Here is a 7,500-nt window from a genome sequence, read left to right as displayed (position 1 = left end):
TTAACAGGTTACGATGTTAATATGTTACGATGTTAACAGGTTACGACGTTAACAGGTTACAACGTTAACCTGTTACGATGTTAACAGATTACGATGTTAACAGGGTACGACGTTAACAGGTTCCGATGTTAACAGGTTACGATGTCAACAGGTTACGACGTTAACAGGTTACGACGTTAACATGTTTCGACGTTAACAGGTTACGACGTTAACAGGTTCCGATGTTAACAGATTACGATGTTAACAGGTTACGATGTTAACAGGTTACGATGTTAACAGGTTACGACGTTAACAGGTTACGACATTAACAGGTTACGACGTTAACAGGTTACGACGTTAACAGGTTTCGACGTTAACAGGTTACGACGTTAACATGTTTCGACGTTAACATGTTACGACGTTAACAGATTACGACGTTAACAGATTATGATGTTAACAGGTTACGATGTTAACATGTTACGATGTTAACAGGTTACGACGTTAACATGTTTCGACGTTAACAGGTTACGATGTTAACAGGTTCCGATGTTAACAGATTATGATGTTAACAGGTTACGATGTTAACAGGTTACGATGTTAACAGATTACGATGTTAACAGGTTACGATGTTAACAGGTTACGATGTTAACAGGTTACGATGTTAACAGGTTACGATGTTAACAGATTACGATGTTACAGTTTATGTTAACAGGTACACGATGTTAACAGGTTAGGATGTCAGATTCAATGTTAAAAAGGTTAACCACAGTGTTAATGTTAACTACCAACGCCACCTGCAAAGAGCTCAACACCTTCACCCACCTGCAAAACTCATTCCAAGCAACACAACTCTTAACACATGGCTCAAAACACACTCAGTGCAGCCAAACAACACGCACAACCCTCACTGAGGTAACACACACTGAGGTAACACACACTGAGGTAACACACACTGAGGTAACACACACTGAGGTAACACACACTGAGGTAACACACACTGAGGTAACACACACTGAGACAACCCTCACTGAGGTAACACACACTGAGATAACACACACTGAGGTAACACACACTGAGGTAACACACTGAGGTAACACACACTGAGGTAACACACACTGAGGTAACACACTGAGGTAACACACTGAGGTAACACACTGAGGTAACACACTGAGGTAACACACTGAGGTAACACACACTGAGGTAACACACACTGAGGTAACACACACTGAGGTAACACACTGAGGTAACACACTGAGGTAACACACTGAGGTAACACACACTGAGGTAACACACTGAGGTAACACACTGAGGTAACACACACTGAGGTAACACACTGAGGTAACACACACTGAGGTAACACACTGAGGTAACACACACTGAGGTAACACACTGAGGTAACACACACTGAGGTAACACACACTGAGGTAACACACTGAGGTAACACACTGAGGTAACACACACTGAGGTAACACACACTGAGGTAACACACACTGAGGTAACACACTGAGGTAACACACTGAGGTAACACACTGAGGTAACACACACTGAGGTAACACACACTGAGGTAACACACTGAGGTAACACACACTGAGGTAACACACACTGAGGTAACACACACTGAGGTAACACACACTGAGGTAACACACTGAGGTAACACACACTGAGGTAACACACACTGAGGTAACACACACTGAGGTAACACACTGAGGTAACACACTGAGGTAACACACTGAGGTAACACACTGAGGTAACACACACTGAGGTAACACACTGAGGTAACACACTGAGGTAACACACACTGAGGTAACACACACTGAGGTAACACACACTGAGGTAACACACTGAGGTAACACACTGAGGTAACACACTGAGGTAACACACTGAGGTAACACACACTGAGGTAACACACACTGAGGTAACACACTGAGGTAACACACTGAGGTAACACACTGAGGTAACACACACTGAGGTAACACACTGAGGTAACACACTGAGGTAACACACTGAGGTAACACACTGAGGTAACACACTGAGGTAACACACTGAGGTAACACACACTGAGGTAACACACTGAGGTAACACACACTGAGGTAACACACACTGAGGTAACACACACTGAGGTAACACACACTGAGGTAACACACTGAGGTAACACACACTGAGGTAACACACTGAGGTAACACACTGAGGTAACACACTGAGGTAACACACACTGAGGTAACACACACTGAGGTAACACACACTGAGGTAACACACACTGAGGTAACACACACTGAGGTAACACACACTGAGGTAACACACACTGAGGTAACACACACTGAGGTAACACACACTGAGGTAACACACACTGAGGTAACACACTGAGGTAACACACACTGAGGTAACACACACTGAGGGAACACACATACTGAGGTAACACACACTGAGGTAACACACACTGAGGTAACACACTGAGGTAACACACTGAGGTAACACACACTGAGGTAACACACTGAGGTAACACACACTGAGGTAACACACTGAGGTAACACACACTGAGGTAACACACTGAGGTAACACACACTGAGGTAACACACACTGAGGTAACACACTGAGGTAACACACTGAGGTAACACACACTGAGGTAACACACACTGAGGTAACACACTGAGGTAACACACTGAGGTAACACACACTGAGGTAACACACTGAGGTAACACACACTGAGGTAACACACTGAGGTAACACACACTGAGGTAACACACTGAGGTAACACACACTGAGGTAACACACTGAGGTAACACACACTGAGGTAACACACTGAGGTAACACACACTGAGGTAACACACTGAGGTAACACACACTGAGGTAACACACTGAGGTAACACACACTGAGGTAACACACTGAGGTAACACACACTGAGGTAACACACTGAGGTAACACACTGAGGTAACACACTGAGGTAACACACTGAGGTAACACACTGAGGTAACACACACTGAGGTAACACACTGAGGTAACACACTGAGGTAACACACACTGAGGTAACACACTGAGGTAACACACACTGAGGTAACACACACTGAGGTAACACACTGAGGTAACACACTGAGGTAACACACACTGAGGTAACACACTGAGGTAACACACTGAGGTAACACACTGAGGTAACACACACTGAGGTAACACACTGAGGTAACACACACACTGAGGTAACACACTGAGGTAACACACACTGAGGTAACACACACTGAGGTAACACACACTGAGGTAACACACACTGAGGTAACACACACTGAGGTAACACACACTGAGGTAACACACTGAGGTAACACACACTGAGGTAACACACTGAGGTAACACACACTGAGGTAACACACACTGAGGTAACACACACTGAGGTAACACTGAGGTAACACACACTGAGGTAACACACACTGAGGTAACACACACTGAGGTAACACACTGAGGTAACACACACTGAGGTAACACACACTGAGGTAACACTGAGGTAACACACACTGAGGTAACACACTGAGGTAACACACACTGAGGTAACACACACTGAGGTAACACACACTGAGGTAACACACACTGAGGTAACACACACTGAGGTAACACACTGAGGTAACACACACTGAGGTAACACACACTGAGGTAACACACACTGAGGTAACACACTGAGGTAACACACACTGAGGTAACACACACTGAGGTAACACACACTGAGGTAACACACACTGAGGTGTAACACACTGAGGTAACACACTGAGGTAACACACACTGAGGTAACACACTGAGGTAACACACACTGAGGTAACACACACTGAGGTAACACACTGAGGTAACACACACTGAGGTAACACACTGAGGTAACACACACTGAGGTAACACACTGAGGTAACACACACTGAGGTAACACACACTGAGGTAACACACTGAGCATCAAACACCAATACAGAAAATACAAACTTTTCATCTTCACAGTTTGAACAATTTCAGTGACTTCAAACAAAGTAATATTTTCTTCAAAGAAAAGAGTGACATTCTTTCACATGATTTATGAAATTTTTTAGAACATAACAATTCTTTAAGGTAAATTAAATATAGCAGTTTGCTTCAATAGTCTGTAGTAATTTACGGAATTACAGTAATGAGAAAAAAACGGTAGAAACTAAAAGTTCATACTGTAATTCGAACAAATAATTGAGGGTCTCATCCTCTCTCTAGCATCAGGCCACATGTTGTCATCAACATCACATCTAATGTTCTCTCTTGCCACCTGGGGAAGAACCTTCTGGAGGGCCTGATCCACCTGGCAGTCCTCTGGACTCGTGTCCTCACATCCGGCACGCATGGCTCCAAAGAGACATTTGGTCATGTGGGTGGTGACCAGACACTTTTGTTGCACCTCAACCCTCAACCTGCCTCTCTCAATGAGAGACCATGGTTCACGACATGCTCTATAAGTGGAGCCCTTATTCCATCTGGAATAACAGCTCTTTGTCTTCCTCCACGCATCCCCCTCTCCCTGCCTCCCTTCTCCCGCCACGAACCCGTCTTCCTTGTTCCATTTCCAAAATGAGTCTTTCTGAGCTCTACCTATATATACTGTAATATATATATATATATATATATATATATATGTGTGTGTGTGTGTGTGTTCACTAACAAGTCTAAAACAAGACACCTGCTTAGCCTTTCAGCTGAAATTGCAATCAGCAGTGTTTGAAAGGCACAAGGCTGAAATGTATTCCGTTTTGAATGTGTGGTTCACATGTTGACAGCAGTGTGTTAGCATTTGAACAAAGTGCTGTCGATCCTCAGTGTTGTGCAGGTTGTGGTTAAAGTCATGGGATAAGTGTTAGAGTTTTGAAAACTGTGTTCAAGCAATGAAAAACAAACTAGAGTTTGGTCCACATGAACTGCTGCTGTGCAGACTGTGGTTAGAGTTTTGCACATGTGACTCCAGTTGTGCCCGCTGTCGCTTAGCAAATGAAAAAAACTGTAACAGGTTAAACTAAGATCGTATTTTCCTCTGTTGCCTTTCAAAACAAAAGCTCAACATTTTTACTAATCTATTTCAATATAAAGTCTTCTCGGTTGGCGGCGGGCCTGAACATCGTTCTTCCTTCAGCCGAGCAGAGGAGCATTCTGGGTAAATCTGTAGATCGAGTTGAACACAGCTGGACGGCTTCGTTTCCATCCCTGGAAAAAAGCTCCATTCAGACGGATGGAAACCTCGCTGTGTGTGTGTGTGTGTGTGTGTATGTATGTATGTGTGTGTGTGTGTGTGTGTGTGTGTGTGGGTGACAGTAAAAAGGGAGGATGGGGTTTCAGTCTCACACTTCCTCTGCCACTTCCTGTTTATTTCCTGTCCTCACACTCTCACACACACACATTCAAGTTTTCAGGGGTAACCACGTTTGTGACTTTGTTACGAAGAGAAACTAAAAGTTACGTTTCAGGAGTAAAAACAACGAATATGTTTTAAAATAAATGATAGAACGTCAAGGAAGCTGGTGGTGTGTGTAACATGTGTGTAGCGTGTGTCACATGTTTGTAGCGTGTGTATAGTGTGTTTAGCGTGTGTGTAACATGTGTGTAACATGTGTCGTTGCATACCTGCGTGTTTAGTTATCTCATTGACATGTTCCCTTTAGGATGGACGCGTGAGGACGCGTGAGGACCCTTTCTGAGGGGAGTCCCGCTGGAACCAGACTGAGCGCGTGCAGACCGACAGGTGAGCGGCTCGTGGCTCTGACAGGAAGTGATCACTGGAGGGTTCTCATGTGAGAGGTTATTCTTTTTATTTATTTTATTTATTTTATTTATTTTATTTATTTTATTTATTTTATTTATTTTATTTATTTTATTTATTTTATTCATTTCATTCATATATATATATATATTACATTTTGAAATGGTATTTATTTAAATTAAAATTGTATATGAACTCAAAGAAAACTGGAGACGTTTTTCACTGAAGTTCCTCCAGACGGAGAGGAGGAACCTTTCAGTCGCTTTGAGGACCGATTATTTAATTATTTATACATTTTTTAACATTTTTTAAAATTTATTTATTTTAGAAGGTTTTCACAGACGTTTCCTCTGTTGTGTGTTTCCCCTCTGAAGTCCATGAGAGGACATGACACACACACACACACACACACACACACTCACACACACACACACACTCACACACACACACACACACTCACACACACACACACTCACACACACACACACACACACTCTCAGCAGTCCAAGGTTGTGAAATAATTTGTGTCGCACTTTTTAACACAATCTAACTTTTGAACACCAGCAGGTGGAATAAACTCACTGCAAATGTTGGAAATATTAAAACTCGGAATAACTCAGAAGATAAAACCGTATGGAGAAGGATTAGAGACTGAGAAATACCACCGATTAGATTATGACTTTGTAAAACTATATATATTACATATATATATACATATATATATATACATATATACTTATATATATATGTATATATATACATATATATGTATATATACATATATATATAAATATATATAGATATATTATATATTTATATAGATACATATATTACATTATATATTTATAAAGATACATATATATAATATATAATTTATATATATATATATTTATTTGCTGAGCGTGCAGAAGATGTTAGTGGATGATGTCTGAGGGTCCGGCCATCGGCCAATCACACGGCTCGTAACCAAATCAGGGAAGTTTTGACTTTGTTCCCTCTAAAGCAGGGGTGTCCAAACTTTTTGCAACGAGGACCAATTGTGATAAAGTAAAGATGCCCGGGGGCCAATAGTTCCTTTAGACATTTTTTAAACCACAAAAGTTACATGAAAATACACTGTTATAAAACAATTTATTTTTACTGTCACAATTACTTTTATTTTTTAAATGACAATGTAACCACATATAATATAACCAAGTCTGCCTTTCATTCAGTCAGATAACAATGAAAACGCTGTATATAGAATACCTTACATTTCTATGAGTTACATAACGTTGCTTCATGAACATTTTAAACAGGAGTTATAAGTAATGCAAAGTGGTCTGTTATCATTACACTTACAAACTAATTAATTTTGCTCTCATCTTTTACTAGATATTTTCAGAAAAGCAATAGTTTGTCACATCTACAGGTGTTTCACTGTTAATGACATGTTACCGTTCAACACACTTCACATTTAGCTGATTGTGGCAGCAATCAACCTGTTTTGCACTGAATATCTTTTCAAGATAATATCAATAAAGTGCAACCTGTGAAAAAGTAAACAAAATAAGATCAAATATTTGGGCATAAAGAGTTTTACTGAGCGTTAGTTACACTGCATATCTTTTCAAAATAACAATAACGCGCAACCTTTGAAAAACAAAACCAGTGCAGATATGTTTGAGTCATCACGTTTTACTCTGTGTGATAAAATGGGCTTTCCACTTCACCTCTTTTTAAAACGGGGTTGCAGGCTTGATACGGCCACTCTCAATAATGCTCAATGTTGAGCTCTTGT

General features: G+C 41.0%; 1 protein-coding gene across 8 annotated transcripts in view; it reads left to right on the top strand.

The window, feature by feature from the left end:
- The window catches only part of hivep2a (HIVEP zinc finger 2a), a 96,922-nt gene that overhangs the window by 35,348 nt on the left and 54,074 nt on the right, over window positions 1–7,500 (top strand). For all 8 annotated transcript variants that reach the window (XM_056427451.1, XM_056427450.1, XM_056427452.1 and 5 more), the window contains one exon: window positions 5,623–5,702. The gene's annotated coding sequence lies outside the window, so the exon portion shown is untranslated. The remainder of the gene's footprint in view (window positions 1–5,622; window positions 5,703–7,500) is intronic.

This window comes from Pseudoliparis swirei, chromosome 12 (assembly GCF_029220125.1).
Source record: "Pseudoliparis swirei isolate HS2019 ecotype Mariana Trench chromosome 12, NWPU_hadal_v1, whole genome shotgun sequence".
NCBI classification, from domain to species: Eukaryota; Metazoa; Chordata; class Actinopteri; order Perciformes; family Liparidae; genus Pseudoliparis; species Pseudoliparis swirei.
Note: the sequence above shows the minus strand (reverse complement) of the source record. Positions and strands in the feature narration are given on the sequence as shown.